Below are 17,610 nucleotides of genomic sequence, written 5' to 3'. Positions count from 1 at the left end.
CGAGCGGGATTAGGGGTGGTGTGGGAACCTAGAGTGGGAGAGATTAAGCTGACGGAAGATTTTGTGGTAAGGGGTGATATTGTGGGGTTGTTAGAAGAAACATTTGTCGTATAGAATTATTGGTGATGGCCTGGATATGGTTTTGTATGAATTGAAAAACTAAACGGAATAAGAGAAGGAGAAAAACAGGTATTAAAGGACTAAGAATTGGGAGGACCCAGGATGTCCAATTACAGAGTGCCCAAGGAGGTTCAGCATAGCCCTGCCAGCCAAGTTTATTTACTTTAAGAGGGAGTTAAGACTGGCAGTTTGGGGACAGCACCAGGAGATGTCAGCTGTGATGGTTTGGAGAAACAGCGTAAACCAACAGTGTAAACAAGAGCAGAGCATGTATGAGTAGTTGAGAACGGTGAATAGAAGTATGACTAGTCAGAAGATAGTAGGGATGACAAGTTTTTTTGGGTGCAGTCCAAGTTGGTCTGGTGTCTGGAATGAGACTGGGGCCTAATAAAAAGGAGCGTCCATACAGGAGCTCCAATGGGCTGTACCCTGCAGTATTCCGAGGACAGGCCCGAATTCTGAGAAGGGCAAGTGGTAAAAGTATTGTCCAGTCCTTTTTAAGTTGGTGGCTGAGCTTGGTGAGGTGTGTTTTTAAAAGACGATTAGTCCGTTCTACCTTTTCTGAAGACTGAGGATGGTAAGGGGTATGAAGGTTTCACTGAATACCAAGAGTCTGAGAAACTGCTTGGGTTATTTGACCAGTAAAGGCTGGTCTGTTATTGGACTGTATAGAGGTGGGAAGGCCAAACTGAGGAATTATGTCTGACAGAAAGGAAGAAATGACCGCAGTGGCCTTCTCAGACCCTGTGGGAAAGGCCTCTACCAAGCCAGTGAAAGTATCTACCCAGACCAAGAGGTATTTTAGTTTCCTGACTCGGGGCGTGTGAGTAAAGTGAATTTGCCAGTCCTGGGCAGAGGCAAATCCCCGGGCTTGATGTGTAGGGAAGGGAGGGGGCCTGAACAATCCCTGAGGAGTAGTAGAATAGCAGATGGAACACTGAGAAGTGATTTCCTTGAGGATAGGTTTCCACGATGGAAAGGAAATGAGAGGTTTTAAGGGGCAGACTAGCGGCTTGTAACCTACATGGAAGAGGTTACGAAATGACGAAAGAATAGAATGGGCCTGTGAGGCTAGGAGGAGATATTTTCCTTGGTCTAAGAACCATTTGCCTTGTATGGGAAGAGATTCATAGGTGTAAGTTTCATTGGAGGAGTAGGTGGGAGTGACTGATGAGAAGGAGAAAAACTGGCCTTGAGGGACAGAAGTTGGAATGCTAGCTGCTTTTTTTAGCTACCTTATCAGCATAAGTGTTGCCCTGACCAATGGGATCTGACGCCTTTTTTTTTTTTTTTGAGACGGAGTCTCGCTCTGTCGCCCAGGCTGGAGTGCAGTGGCGCAATCTCGGCTCACTGCAAGCTCCGCCTCCCGGGTTCACGCCATTCTCCTGCCTCAGCCTCCCGAGTAGCTGGGACTACAGGCACCCGCCAACACGCCCGGCTAATTTTTTGTATTTTTAGTAGAGACGGGGTTTCACCGTGTTAGCCAGGATGGTCTCGATCTCCTGACCTCGTGATCCGCCTGCCTCGGCCTCCCAAAGTGCTGGGATTACAGGCTTGAGCCACCGCGCCCGGCCCGATCTGACGCCTTTTGATGGCCCTTGCAGTGAATGACTCCAGCTTCCTTTGGAAGTAAAGCGGCCTTGAAAAGAGTTTTTATTAAAGAGGAATTAATGATGGAGGACCCTTGTGTAGTGAGGAAACCTCTTTTTGCCCATATAACAGCATGGTGGTATAGGATATGGAAGGCATATTTAGAGTCAGTATAAATATTGACACATAGTCCTCTTGCAAGACTGAGGGCTCGAGCTAAGGCAATGAGTTTGGCTTTCTGAGAGGTAGTGGAGTGGGGCAGAAAGTATATGCGTCAGGTGTGAGGAAGAAAATAGATTTTGGAAGTTATGAGAACTGTAGAGAGTGAGTTGAGCATAGTTTGTGATTTTGAGGGCCCCTAAAAGTATTAAAGCAGCGGCAGCTGCCGCATGCAGACATGAGGGCTAGGCCAAAACCGTAAGGTCAAGTTGTTTGGACAGAAAGGCTACAGGGCGCAGTGCCGGCTCTTGTGTAAGAATTCCGACCACACAGCCCTGCACTTTGGCTGTGTGTGATGAAAAAGGGTTGGGATGAGTTAGGGAGAGCTAGTGTGAGAGCAGCTTCTAGGGCTATTTTTAAGGAATGGAAAGGAGTGGCAAAAGGATTTAGGATCTGTGGGCTCAGCTAGGTTTGCTTTTGTGAGTTTATATAATGGTTTAGTCAGGATGGTAAAACTAGGTATCCAAAGGTGGAAGTACCTAACCATGCCTAGGAAGGAAAGGAGTTGTTGCTTTGTAGAAGGGATTGGAGTTTGGGAGATAAGCCGGACATGATCAGCAGGGAGAGCACGTGTGTTTTCATGAGAATTATGCCAAGATAGGTAATGGATGAGGAAGAAATTTGGGCTTGACTGAAGTAATGGGGGCTGTCTGTGAAGCCTTGCGGCAGTACAGCCCAGGTAGTTTGCTGAGCCTGATGGGTGTCAGGGTCAGTACAAGTGAAAGCGAAGAGAGGCTGGGATGAAGGGTGCAAATGAATAGTAAAGAAAGCATGTTTGAGATTCAGAACAGAATAATGGGTTGTGGAGGGAGGTATTGAGGAGGAGAGTATATGAGTTTGGCACCACGGGGTGGATAGGGAAAACAATACAAGGTGCAGATCCTGAAATAATTGTAAGACTTGTCTGGTTTTTGAACAGGTAAAATGGGGGAACTATAAGGAGAGTTTATAGGCTTTAAAAGGCCGTGCTGTAACAGGCGAGTGATAACAGGCTTTAATCCTTTTAAAGCCTGCTGTGGGATGGGATATTGACATTGAGCAGGGTAAGGGTGATTAGGTTTTAATGGGATGGTAAGGGGTGCATGATCAGTCGCCAAGGAGGGAATAGAGGTGTCCTATACTTGAGGATTAAGGTGGGGAGATACAAGGGGAGGATGTGAAGGAGGCTTTGAATTGGGGGAAAAGGTGGCAATGAGGTGTGGCTGTAGCCTAGGAATAGTCAGGGAAGCAGATAATTTAGTTAAAGTATCTCGACCTAATAAGGGAACTGGGAAGGTGGGGATAACTGAAAAGGAGTGCGTAAAAGAATATTGTCCAAGTTGGCACCAGAGTTGGGGAGTTTTAAGAGGTTTAGAAGCCTGGCCGTCAATACCCACAAGAGTTATGGAGGCAAAGGAAACAGGCCTTTGAAAAGAAGGTAATGTGGAGTTGGTAGCCTCCGTATTGATTAAGAAGGGGACGGACTTACCCTCCACTGTAAGAGTTACCCAAAGCGTCTGTGATGGTCCAGGAAGCTTCCCAGGTGATTGGGCAGTGTCAGTCTTCAGCTGCTAAGCTGAGATTTGGGAAGGTGCCAGTCAGGCAGCCTTGGGGCAGAGTTCCAGGGGCTCTGGGAGTGGCTGCCGGGTGAGTTGGACAGTCCGATTTCCAGTGGAGTCCCACACAGATGGGACAAGGCTTAGGAGGAATCCTGGGCTGCGGGCATTCATTGGCCCAGTGGCCAGATTTCTGGCACTTGAAGCAAGATCCTGATGGAGAAAAAAAGAAGGTCCTGTAGGAATGCTTGATTGCTGCAGCTTAGGCATTTTGGAGTTCTTTTGTGCTGGAGATGTGGCTGGGGTCTCTCTCACAGTGGAGGCAAGGAATTACAACTCAGAAATTCATTGCTACTTGGCTGCCTCTACTCTATTATTGTACACCTTGAAGGCGAGGTTAATTAAGTCCTGTTATGGGGTTTGAGGGCCGGAATTTAATTTTTGGAGTTTTATTTAATGTCGGGAGTGGATTGGGTAATAAAATGTATATTAAGAATAAGACGGCCTTTTGACCTTTTAGGGTCTAGGGCTGTAAAGCATCTCAGGGTTGCTGCCAAACGAGCCATGAACTGGGCTGGGTTTTTATATTTGATGAAAAAGAGCCTAAATGCTAACTGATTTGGGAGAGGTCGGATAAAGGAAAAGGAGCATTAACCTTGACTATGCCTTTAGCTCCAGCCACCTCTTTAAGAGGAAATTGTTGGGCAGGTGGGGGAGGGCTAGTCGCAGAACAAAACTGTAAGCCGGACTGGGTGTGAGGAGAGGAGGTGATAGAAGGATTATAGGGTGGAGGAGCAGAAGCTGAGGAAGAATTGGAGTCTGATTCAGCCTGGTGGGGAGCGACCTGAGGAGCATTCTGGGGATTAGGTGAGAGGTGAGATGCGTGGGTAGAAAAGGAAGATTAGGGCCGGGCGCGGTGGCTCACGCTTGTAATCCCAGCACTTTGGGAGGCCGAGGCGGGCGAATCACGAGGTCAGGAGATCGAGACCACGGTGAAACCCCGTCTCTACTAAAAAATATAAAAAATTAGCCGGGCATGGTGGCGGGCGCCTGTAGTCCCAGCTACTCGGAGAGGCTGAGGCAGGAGAATGGCGTGAACCCGGGAGGTGGAACTTGCAGTGAGCCGAGATTGCGCCACTGAACTCCAGCCTGGGTGACAGAGCGAGACTCTGTCTCAAAAAAAAAAAAAAAAAAGAAAAGGAAGATTAGAAGATTGAAAAGACTCAGCAACGCTTGGGGTTGGGACTGAGGGGACAGGCGGGAGGGAAAGGAGGATTTGGGATGAGTGGCGTTGAGAACAGAGACTAGGGAGGGACAGATGTGTAAAAGAATGCCTGGACATCAGGCACCTCAGACTGTTTGCCTATTTTACGACAAGAATTATCTAGATCTTGTAGGATGGAAAAATCGAAAGTGCTGTTTTCTGGCTATTTGGAACCATTGTCGAGTTTGTATTGGGCTTAAGCGGCATTGCAAAGAAAATAAGGCATTTAGCTTTTAGGTCAGGTGTGAGTTGAAGAGGTTTTAAGTTCTTGAGAACACAGGCTAAGGGAGAAGAAGGAGGAATGGAGGGTGGAATGTTGCCCACAGTGAAGGAGGCAAGCCCAGAGAAAAGAGAGGGTAGAGACACGGAGAGAAGGGGTGGCGGGTGCTTGCCCCCCAGGAAAGTGGAGAGAAAAGAGAGGGTAGAGACATGAAGTGGAGAGAAAAGAGAGGGTAGAGACATGGAGAGAAGGGGTGGGGGTTGCTTGTCCCCCAGGAAAGTGGAGAGAAAAGAGAGGGTAGAGACACAGAGAGAAGGGGTGGCGGGGTGCTTGCCCCCCAGGAAAGTGGAGAGAAAAGAGAGGGTAGAAACATGGAGAGAAGGGGTGGGGGGGTACTTGCCCCCCAAAAAGTGGTATTTGCCACTAAGGGTGAAGGATCAAGGCAGGCGTCCCCGTGGTGATCACACAACGTGGGTGAATAATCAAGCAGGTGTCCCTGCAGTGATTTAACACCAAGGGAAGACTGTCTTCCTGAGTCCGTGACTGGTGCCAGAGTTTTGGGTTCACGGATAAAACGCATTTCCTGTCTCTATCAGAAAAGGAAAGGAACCGAAATTAAGAGAAGGGAGAGACTGAAAGATGGCACCAAGATTGAAAGGAAAAAGAGGTTGAGGGATAGTGAGAGAGGTTGGAGAAGAGAGTAAAAAGAGGCCGCTTACCTGATTTAAAATTAGTGAGATGTTCCTTGGGCTGGTTGGTCTGAGGACCCGAGGTCATTAGGTGGATCTTTATCATGGAGCAAAGAGCAGGAGGACAGGGGATTGATCTCCCAAGGGAGGTCCCCCGATCCGAGTCATGGCACCAAATTTCACGCACGTCCATGTGAATAGACCACCAAACAGGCTTTGTGTGAGCAATAAAGCTTTTTAATCACCTGGGTGCAGGCTGGCTGAGTCTGAAAAAAGAGTCAACGAAAGGAGATAGGGGTGGGGCCATTTTATAGGATTTGGGTAGGTCGTGGAAAATTACAGTCAAAGGGGGTGTTCTTTGGTGGGCAGGGGCAGGGGACACAAGGTGCTCAGTGGGGGAGCTTTTGATTCAGGATGAGCCAGGAGAAGGAATTTCACAAGGTAATGTCATCAGTTAAGGCAGGAACAGGCCATTTTCACTTCTTTTGTGATTCTCCAGTTACTTCAGGCCATCTGGGTATATACGTGCAGGTCACGGGGGATATGATGGTTTGGCTTGGGCTCAGAGGCCTGACAAGGATGTTACTCAGGTTACTAGTTCCTGCAACTGGATGGATGTTGGTGTTATTCAGTGTAATTGGAAATAAAGATGTTACAAGCAAATTTGTGGAAAATTAATGTTGAGCCCAGCTTTGGACATATTGAGATTGTAAACTCTGAGGGACATACTACCCTATTAGGTAGGTGGATATTACGATTTGGGTTCCAGGAGAGAGATTAGGGAATTATTAACATATGTATGTTAATTAAAGCCACAGAAGTGAAGATAACTCAGAGGGGAGGTATAAAATGAGTTCAGACACTGCACAAGTCTGAACCCTGAAGACACCAACATTAGAGGTGACCAGAGAACAGTGGAAAGTGTTTCAAGGTACCCAAGAGTTGAACTAAAGGCTGAAAGAAAACAATGTAATTTCAAGAAGGAGGGAGTGGTCAGTAGTTTCAATGCCCATTAAGGTCAAATCAAACAAGGAAAAAAAATAATGACCATTGGTTGACAAAGAAGAGCTCAATTCCTTTCTACTCTATTCCCCACCTCCTGCCCTGGGAGACACATTCTGGCAAAGTAAGGAGAACAGGAGCTAGATTATTTCTTTCCCAACATTCTGTTGTGGATGATTTAAAACACAGAAAAATGAAATGAATAATACAATGAACACATGTGTATCATCCATCTAGATTCAACTGTCATTGACATCGTACCGTATCTGCTTTATCTAACCATCTATTCGTATACTTTTTTTGGTTGAACCATGTTAAGTTGCAGAGATCGTGACCCTTCAACCCCAAATTCTAAATCGGCATCTAAAGCCAGATTAAAATGAATAAAGGAGCACACAGGAAGTAAGTAGATAAAACAGTGAATGGGAATTTTGCTTTCAAGAAATTTGACTGTAAAAGAGAAAGTTGCTGGAGGAGAACCTCAGTTCAAGGAAGTTTGTCTATTTTGTTATTTTGGTTTTTTTTGTTGTTGTTTCCTAAAATGTATGACTCCGTATTTTTGTTTATTATTAATATTAGGCGGGAGAGCCTAGAGCAAGTTTAACTGCTGATGGGAAGGAGCGATTGGTGGGAGAGAGGCTGAAGGGAAGAAAGGAAGTACAGAACGCTGAGTGATGGGAGAGGAGGCTTACTGAGCTGGGTGGGAGGACTAGCCTGGGAGCAGGGAGGACCAGCTCTGCCCAGAGGGAAGAGGGCAGGAGGAGAGGAGAGTATAAATGCAGATGGAGACTGGGTACAGTGGCTCATGCCTGTAATCCCAGCACTTTGGGAGGCCGAGGCAGGCAGATCACTTGAGATCAAGAGTTCGAGACTAACCTGGCCAACATGTCGAAACCCCGTCTCTACTAAAAATACAAAAATTAGCCAGTTGTGGTAACACATGCCTATAATCCCAGCTACTCAGGAGGCTGAGGCAGGAGACTCACTTGAACCCGGGAGGTGGAGATTACAGTGAGCCGAGATGGCACCACTGCACTCCAGCCTGGGTAACAGAGTGAGACTCCATCTCTAAATAAATAAATAAGTAAATAAATGCAGATGGATGGGAGTCTGGGGCAGGGAGCTGCAGGAGATTTCATCTTAAAGCCTTTCCCTTTTTTGGGAACCAGGTAGTGAAGCCGTAAGGGCAAGGCTGGGAATGGGGACTTAAGGGTCAAAGGGGTTTCAAATACAATGAATAAAGCCAACCAGGCTGGGCGCAGTGGCTCATGCCTGTAATCCCATCACTTTGGGAGGCTGAGGCAGGCATATCACCTAAGGTTGGGAGTTTGAGACCAGCCTGACCAACATGGAGAAACCCCATCTCTACTAAAAATACAAAAATTAGCCGAGTGTGGTGGTGTATGCCTGTAATCCCAGCTACTTGGAAGGCTGAGGCAGGAGAATTGCTTGAACCCAGGAGACGGAGGTTGCAGTGAGTCGAGATCACGCCATTACACTCCAGCCTGGGCAATAAGAGTGAAACTCCATCTCAAAAGAAAAAAAAAAAAAGCCACCCACCACTGGCAGTCCAGTGGCATTGGAGACCAGTGGGACAAGAGGGCCAAGGATGTGAGAGCAGTTGGAGGGATAGACACAGGGGTTGCGGGGGAGGGTGCTAGGAGGAAGTAGAGATAAGAGAAGGTCCATAGGAAGGAATAAATCAAGTATTGGCTCTGGAAAGGCAGGTGAGGATTAAGATGCCTAGGGTCAGTGAGAAGAGGGTATTAAGATTTCTCAGGAGGCTGCAGTCTAATTGTGGTGGTGGCATTGGAGCTGAAGAGGGCATCTCTCACCTCTCTATCAACTCCACTGACCCTCTAGTCCCCTGCCCAGAGACTAGGGGTAGGCTTGGTCTCCCGTCCCTGCCCTTCTTTCCCTCCGGAGGCCTTGTCTCTGAGCAGTGAAGAGGAAACCGGAGCCTCCCTCCCGGCCAGTGTCGGGTTACCAAGTTTTGGGGGCGGGCCGTCTGGTGACTGACAGGAGCCCCAGCGTCCTGGCCAGCTCAGTCCCTTCCTGGAGAAGGACCTGATGCAGCGATTCCTGCAGCTCCCGGGGGCCGTGGTGAGGCCCGGGGTCAGAGGGGCCTGCGGAGCTGATCAAGAGGCTGCTAGCCCTGTGCTGGCTCCCGAAGGAGGGCCCCCGCCCTGGTACCAGGCCTTGGAGCCTGAGGAGCTTCGGTGGCTGCAGGCCCAGGAGGAAGACACGACCCCAGAAGCATCTCTGGAAGGACCTTGCCCAGAGGCCGGCCAGAGCCAGAGCCAGAACCGGAGCCAGAGCCAGCCACTACGGTATAGAGGAACCCACAGGAACCCCCTACCCACACAGCCAGGAAGGCCAGGGATGGGCAGTTGCACTCTCAGCCCAGACCCCTTCAGGTCCCACCTCTTCCAGTGGAGGCTTAGGCTGGCATTTAGGGTCCAGGCTGGGCGGAGAGGGTGGTCCAGGGGCACAGTATGGGGGCTGAGGGTATGAGTGAGGAGAGATGAGGGGCTTAACTCCCTGGAGGCTCTGAGGGGAGGAGGATAGTAAAATACTTGAGAGTTGAGGTCCCACCTTGACCTTTTTCTCCCCACAGACCCCCACTGGAGTAGGTTCTGGATGAGGTTTGGGGACAGGATAAAGCACAGACAGGGTTTGGCCAGCCACTGCCTGCCAGTGGACTGGAACTTAGGTGGTAAGAGGTGGCAGGGAGGTGTATATCAAGGAGGTGAGCATGACTGACCCCCAGTGCCATGCTGGACCCCCTGGCTGGCTCCAGCCACCCCCAGAAGAGTCCCTCAGAGTAGATCAGACTAGGGGTCAGGTCAGAGTGAGCCACAGCAGTGTAAGGGGATCTGACTATGGGAGATAATGTTTCATGGCCTTAGGGTGTTGTTGTGCCTTAGTCCCTGCTTCTGTCTCTTGGGAACGGAAGCTGGTGGGAGTGAGGACGAGAGGCCCAGGGCGGTCTCACCTCAGGTGGTGGCTGCGGTCTGTGTCAGTGCATATATTCAACAGTCAATCTTGCCTGTGCTGGCTGCTTTAGGCCCAGTGGTCCTGCCCTCTTTCATTCCCCTTCTCCTTCAGGGACCTGGAATGTACTCACTAGGCTGGGTGGGGAGGATGCCCTGGGGTGTGTGCGTTTGACAGGCGCATGTGGCATTTGTGGGTGTGGTGAGGAAGGGAATACCCAGAGTTAAAGGAGATTGGACAAACTTGGCCCTCCTTCCACGGACGCTCAGGGAAAGGACGCCCAGGGAAAAGCCGTCCCAGGGTGACTCCTCAGAAAGAGATCAGAGGACCCTTGGGGCTGGATATATTTGATCTTAGAAGCCTACATTTATCATCAAAAATCTCAACTAGGAGTCCACTGACCATTTTGGTGAATGAGACTGGAGAGGCCAAGTTTGGTCCAAGTTGTCTGTGTATTAGATGTGATGTGACGTGTGTGTGTGTAGGGGGGGACATGTGTGGGGTGTGTGTGTCTCTACGAGGGTGTAGGGGAGCGGGGAGAGGTCTTGTGATGTATGTCTGTGGGGGACATGTATGGGATATGTGTGTCTATATGAGGGTGTGGGAGTGGGGAGAAGTCTCCTGGTGCTATATGTCTGGGGGGTTTGTAGGTGTGTAGGTGAGTTGTGTGGGTGGTTTATGTGTGTAGAGTTTTTCTATGGGAGGTGTCTGTATGTGGGGGAGTGTGTTTCTCTGGGTGTTGTGTAGGCAGGATTTTGTGGGTGTGCGTGGATTTATGTATGAATTCTACTAGTGTCTGCGGGGCCTGTAGATATGTTTGTATGAGCTGTCTGTGAGGTGTAGGTATGTCTGTCGGGGGACATGGGAGTGTCTGAGGTATATGTGGGTGGTATCAATGTGTAGTTGTCTGTGGGGTGTGTGTACAGAGGATCCTGGCGTGCAGTGTTGTATATTCGTATCTCAGGGAAGGTGGTGCCCAGCTCTGTCATTGTTCCTAGGCCCTCGGTGCTGCCCAGGCCTACCCACCTCAATGGTCTGTACCTATGCCCATGCCCCAGGTGTCCTGAGCTCAGCCTCCTACCCACTAAGAAACTCACAGTCTGGTCTGTGTTTGGGAGCGTAAGAGGGTGATTGTCTTCTGGCCCTGACCTGACCCTGGGAGAGTAGAAGGTGTCCTCTGATTTGGGGGGCATCCCCCCAGGTGGGGGAGTTTCAGATAACATGATGGGGCTGGATATTTTCTTCTGTCCTCACATGACAGATAGCGAGGGCCTCAGATAATGCTGGAAGGCATCATCTTTCTATTTTGCTTTCCATCAAAAATCTCTTTAGGAAAGACAGTTTCTAACATTCTTGGGATAGTAACTTCTTAGTGCCCCTCTTCTCATTTGACGTTAGGTACTCATGCATTTCTGCAGCCCTGTGACTAAGGCGTGTGTTGTGTCGCGTTCTCTTCCTCTCAGCATTCGTCACTCATTTCTCAGCATTAGCAGCAGTCATTTGCCTCTTTATGACTGTTATCATGCTCTTCCCTCTCCTAACAGTGCTATCCCCAATTTCTGATTTTCTGTCATTTCTAAATGTTGCATGTCTGTGACTAAATTTGCACACATTGATTTTTTTTTTTTTTTTTTTTGAGATGGAGTCTCGATCTGTTGCCTAGGCTGGAGTGCAGTGGTGCGATCTTGGCTCACTGCAAGCTCCGCCTCCTGGGTTCACGCCATTCTCCTGCCTCAGCCTACCGAGTAGCTGGGACTACAGGCACCCGCCACCATGCCCGGCTAATTTTTTTTGTATTTTTTAGTAGAGACAGGGTTTCACCACGTTAGCCAGGATGGTCTCGATCTCCTGGCCTTGTGATCCGCCCGCCTCGGCCTCCCAAAGTGCTGGGATTACAGGCGTGAGCCACCGTGCCCGGCCTGATTTTTAATTTTTATCACTGTGATATTTCTCAAGCTGGGTTCTTATGCCTGGGTCAAAGCTGTGGGTTATCAGAGTGTCATCTGGGAAATCAGTGTGTGTGAGTCCCCACACACAGCTGCTCACCACATTTTGGAATTGTCTTGGCAACATATGAGTTCATCGGTTTCACACAACTCTATCAGCTATATATAGACACATTTTTTTCATGCGTTTATTCACAGTTCTCTGATCACTTCTTGACCTCAGAGTTCTGCATCCTCTGAGTATGGTTAGCCACATTGTTCACTGCACAAGGGCATCTGGCCAAGGAATACCAGCCCATGCTCCATGCACGGAACGGGGAGCAACAGCTCAGGGCTGTGTCTACCTGGAGGGGCATGCAGATGGCAGATGGGCTTGTAGCAGCCGTGACAGTGAATGCTGGAGAGAGACCTTATACATGTATATCAGTTCCTTTTTTTTATTTTTTTGAGATGGAGTCTCACTCTGTCACCCAGGCTGGAGTGCAGTGGTGCGATCTCGGCTCACTGCAACCTCTGCTTCCTGGGTTCAAGCGATTCTTGTGCCTCAGCCTCCTGAGTAGCTGGGATTACAGGTGTGTGCCACCATGCCCGGCTAATTTTTGTAATTTTAGTAGAGATGGGGTTTCACCATGTTGGCCAGGCTAATCTCGAACTCCTGACCTTAAGTGATATGCCCACCTTGGCCTCCAAAAGTGCTGGAATTAAAAGCGTGAGCCACCACGCCTGGCCTCTATTTTGAATATTAAGCTTTAATTTACCATATCCCAAATATTTTTCCTTTTGTTGCTATTTATGCTGAACTGTGTCCCTCCAAAATGCATATGTTGAAGTCCTAGCCCCCAGTACCTCAGAATGTTACCTTTGAGGTGATTAAGTTAAAATGAGGTTATTAAGGGGGGCCCTAATCCAATATGACTGACTTCTTTATAAGAAGAGGAAATTTTGGATCTAGGCATGCAGAAGGAAGACCATGTGAAGACAGAGAAGATGGTTGCAAGAGACAGAAAAACCCAAAGTGTGTTTCTCCTACTCTCATACACACCAGAGAGTGCCTCACCTCTAGCCACAAAAATGGGTGGAGATTTCTCCCCACCAACAACCTGTTCTCCAGTGGACACTAACTGGGTGTTCTCTAATTCAAGTCAATCTAGTGTTAGATTTTTTAGGTTAAGGGCTCAGTGCCACAAGACTGCCTTCTGCTTCAGATGCCAATTCCAAGTGCTAAGTTGTCACCTATAATTCTGACCAACTGGCTATAAATCAGGAGTTCCCATGCCACTCTCCTTGGGTTCAACTCTGTGAGTGGCTCACAGAACTCAGGGAAACTACTTATATTTACCCATTTATTATAAAGGACATAGACAAACACCAGATGAAGAGATGCATAGGGAGAGGTATGGAAGGAGGGGTGCAGAGCTCCCATGCCCTCTCCAGGCACCCCACCCTCCAGGCACCTTCACATGTTCCACAATCTGGAAGCTCTCCAAACCCTGTCCTCTTGGGTTTTTATGAAGGCTTCATGATTGATTGCATCTTTGGCCATGTGATCAACTCAACCATCAGCCCCACTCCCCATTCCCCAGAGGTCAAATAGTGGGATTGAAAGTTTCAACCCTCAGCTGGGCGCAGCAGCCCATGCCTATAATCCCAGCACTTTTGGAGGCCAAGGTGGGTGGATCACTTGAGGTCAGGAGTTCGACACCAGCCTGGCCAACATGATGAAACCCCATCTGTATTAAAAATACAAAAATTTGCCAGGTGTGGTGGTGGGCACCTGTAGTCCCAGCTACTTGGGAGGCTGAGGCAGAAGAATTGCTTCAACCCAGAAGGCGGAGGTTGCAGTGAGCCGAGATTGCCCCACTGCACCACTCCAGCCTGGGCGACAGAGCAAGACTCAGTGTCAAAAAAAAAAAAAAAGAAAGAAAAAAAGAAAAGAGTTCCAACCATCTGATAATAAAAGATGCTTCTATTACCCAGGAAATTCCAAGGGATTTCCATGTCAGATGTTCCTCTCACTCAAGGAGTTATAAAGGTCTTAGGATCTCTGCGTGAGGAACTGGGTGGAAGACCAAATATTAGAACAGAAGTTCTCCTAGCATCCCTATCGTCAAGAGTTTTAGGAGCTCTGTCTCAGAAATGGGGTATAGAGACCAAATATATATTTCTTTACAATATCACAAGAACCATCTACAAGCCAAAGAAAGAGGCTATAGAAGAAACCAACTCTGCTGACACTTTAATCTCAGCCTTCTAGCCTCCAGAACTGTGAGCAAATAAATTTATGTTGTTTAAGCCACCATCTGTAGTACTTTTTGGTTTTTTTTTTTTTATTTTTAGAGACAGGTTCTTGCTCTGTTGTCTAGACTGGAGTGCAGTAGCACAATCATAGCTCACTGTAGCCTCCAACATCTTGGTGCAAGCGATCCTCCCACTTCAGCCTCCTGAGTAGCTGTGACTGCAGGCACGTGCCACCACGCCTGGCTAATTTTTTTTATTTTTGTAGAAACAGGATCTGACTATGTTGTCTAGGCTGGTCCCAACTCCTGAGCTCAAGCAATCCTTCTGCCTCAGTCTCCCAAAGTGCTGGGATTACAAGTGCAAGCCACCATGCCTGGCCTGTGGTTCTTTGTTATGGTGGTTCTAGGAAGCTAGTATACTTGCCTTATTTTTCTCATAAATTTAGTTTTTAGATATCAAAGTTTAAAAATTAAACCTAGGCCTGGCACAGTGGCTCACACTTGTAATCCCAGCACTTTGGGAGGCCGAAGCAGGCAAATCACTTGAGTCCAGGAGTTTGAGACCAGCCTGGTCAACATGGTGAAACCCTATCTCTACTAAAAATACAAAAAATTTGCCAGGCATGGTGGTGCACACCTGTAATCTCAGCTATTTAGGAGGCTGAGGCATGAGAATCACTTGAACCCAGGAGGTCAAGGCTGCAAGGAGCCGAGATTGCGCCACTGCACTCCAGCCTGGGCAACAGAGTGAGACTTTGTCTCAAACAAAAAAAGAAGGCCTGGGCGCAGTGGCTCACACCTGTAATCCCAGCACTTTGGGAGGCTGAGGTGGGCGGATCACCTGAGGTTGGGAGTTTGAGACCAGCGTGACCAACATGGAGAAACCTCGTCTCTACTAAAAATACAAAAATTAGCTGGGCATGGTGGCGCATGCCTGTAATCCCAGCTATTCGGGAGACTGAGGCAGGAGAATCGCTTAAACCCGGGAGGTGGAGGTTGCGGTGAGCTGAGATCGTGCCATTGCACTCCAGCCTGGGCAATAAGAACGAAACTCCACCTCAAAAAAACAAAAACAAATACAAATTAAACCTAGCCATATTGTTGCTAATAATTTTATGACCTTAATAAAATCTTCCCTTCCTTCTTTTGTATTTAAAAATAATTTAACTGTTAAGCAAATGTGGGATTTATTTTGGGGTGAAATACATATACAAGTTAAATTACTTGCTGCTGGCCAGGTGCGTTGGCTCACACCTGTAATCTCAGCGCTTTGGGAGGATGAGGCGGGGAGATCACTTGAGGTCAGGAGTTTGAGACCAGCCTGACCAACATGGTGAAACCCTGTCTCTGCTAAAAATACAAAAATTACCCGAGCGTGGTGGTGCATGCCTGTAATCCCAGCTACTTGGGAGGCTGGGGCAGGAGAATCACTTGAACCCGGGAGGCAGAGGTTCCAGTGACCCGAGCTCGTGCCATTACACTCCAGCCTGGGCAACAAGAGCAAAATTCCACCTCAAAAAAAAAAAAAAGTGCTGCAAAGCAGTTGTCCCAATAGCATTTATTTAAGGGGGGGAGGGGGGGGGGGGGAGGGGGCTGGGGGGAGATTCTTACTGGTTCCTAATTTATCAAGTTAGACCTTTTATGAAATTCCCCCCATGACCTTTGACCTTATGTTTTTAACCTGGTACCAAACAGCTTTTATCATCGTCTCGTGGTTTTATGTTTTGAAGTCCAAGAGGGTGAGTTGTCTATCATTGTTTCTTTTCCCAAAAATATTCTTTGGAGTTCTTACCTGATTTTTTTTTTCCAGATGAATTTTGCTGTCACTTAAGTTTGACAAAATGTTCCCTTCGAAATTTCAATTTTTTGAAATGAAGTATGAGATCTAAAAAAAGAAACCTGTGTATTGGCTCAGCACTACCCTTACTCCTCTCAGCCAAGTGCAAGGGATCACTTACTCAAATCTTTATTCATCCCACTAGAGTTTAATAACTTCCTTGAATGGCTGTTCAGTGTTCAGCGACAGGTCTGGCTTTTGTTGTGAGGACATCTATGGAGTCTCTGGGACCCTTCCAGTCCCTGAAATCAGTTTGGTCTGAGAGGTCAGGACTTGGAAACATACTGGAGGCAGGGCAAGGGCACCCTGCTCTTGTTTTGGCATCTACCTCTTTTCGCTGTTCCTTCTTATCCATCCAACTAGTCCTTTTCCCTGAGCCGGGTCCATACTTTCCCACCCCAGATCCTTCCTCTTGTTTCCTGGCTCTCTGTTCCTGGCTCCATTCATTTCCTACACTGCTGTGTCAAAAGTGCCACAATTGCTCCCCGTTCCCACAATGCAGTACGGCTGAGCGCCTCAGAGCAGTACGGCTGAGCGCCTCAGAGCCCGCGGGACGCTGCGGTGGGGGCTCGGGGGAGGGGGCATTGGGCGGTGCGGATGTTGGGCTGGGCGGACGAGCGCATCTACATGGTAAACCTTCCGACCAACGTGCGCGAGAAGGACGTGGAAGACCTTTTCTACAAGTACGGCCGCATCCGTGAGATCGAGCTTAAGAATGGGCACTGCCTTGTGCCCTTCGCCTTCGTGCGCTTTGAGGACCCCCGAGATGCAGAGGATGCTATTTATGGAAGAAATAGTTATGATTATGGGCAGTGTCGGCTTCGTGTGGAGTTCTCCAGGACTTACAGAGGTCGGAGTGGGTGGCCCCGTGGTGGGAGGAATGGGCCTTCTGCAAGAAGATCTGATTTCCGAGTTCTTGTTTCAGGACTTCCTCCATCAGGCAGCTGGCAGGACCTGAAGGATCAATGCGAGAAGTTGGGGATGTCTGTTATGCCGATGTGCAGAAGGATGGTGTGGGGATGGTTGAGTATCTCAGAAAAGAAGACATGGAATATGCCCTGCCTAAATTGGATGACACCAAATTCTGCTCTCATGATAGTGAAACGTCCTACATCCGAGTTCATCCTGAGAGAAGCACCAGCTATATGGCTACTCACAGTCTCTGTCTGGGTCAAGGGGCCGTGACTCTCCATACTAAAGCAGGGGTTCCCCACAGCAATTCTCTCCTTTCAGGCCCTACTGAGACAGGTGATGAGAATTTTTCTTTATTTTTTAGGTTAACTGAGCTGCTTTGTGCTCAGAATCTACATTCCAGATTGAGCATTTAGCATCTTAGGAAATTGTTTTAATTTTTTTTTTTAAAGAAAAAAAACTACATAATTTCTACCAGGGCCATATTAGCAGTGAAACATTTTAAACTGCAGAAATTGTGGTTTTGGTTCAGAAACAAGTCGTATATTTTTCACTCCTGATTATGGGTAAAAAATCAGTTCTGTCTTTGTGGGTTGCTCTGCTATGGAGATCAACAGTTATTGTGACTGAGTTGGCCCATTCTGCTTAGAAATATATTTTAAACATTTAGAAAAATGCTCATCATCACTGGCCATCAGAGAAATGCAAATCAAAACCACAGTGAGATACCATCTCACACCAGTTAGAATGGTGATCATTAAAAAGTCAGGAAACAACTGGTGCTGGAGAGGATGTGGAGAAATAGAAACACTTTTATACTGTTGGTGGGGCTGTAAACTAGTTCAACCATTGTGGAAGACAGTGTGGTGATTCCTCAAGGATCTAGAACTAGAAATACCATTTGACCCAGTGATCTCATTATTGGGTATATACCCAAAGGATTATAAATCATTCTACTATAAAGACACATGCACACGTATGTTTATTGCAGCACTATTCACAATAGCAAAGACTTGGAACCAACCCAAATGTCCATCAGTGATAG

At 47.9% G+C, this 17,610-nt stretch overlaps 1 protein-coding gene and 1 pseudogene across 3 annotated transcripts in view; both read left to right on the top strand.

Annotated features, from left to right (window-relative positions):
• AP3B2 (adaptor related protein complex 3 subunit beta 2) overlaps positions 1-17,610 on the top strand; it is a 51,583-nt gene that overhangs the window by 2,050 nt on the left and 31,923 nt on the right. The window lies entirely within an intron of this gene.
• LOC116481638 (serine/arginine-rich splicing factor 9-like) lies at positions 16,243-16,896 on the top strand (annotated as a pseudogene).

This window comes from Hylobates moloch, unplaced genomic scaffold (genome assembly GCF_009828535.3).
Source record: "Hylobates moloch isolate HMO894 unplaced genomic scaffold, HMol_V3 SCAFFOLD_14, whole genome shotgun sequence".
Lineage (NCBI taxonomy): Eukaryota > Metazoa > Chordata > Mammalia > Primates > Hylobatidae > Hylobates > Hylobates moloch.
This window is presented reverse-complemented; position numbering and strand designations above follow the sequence as displayed.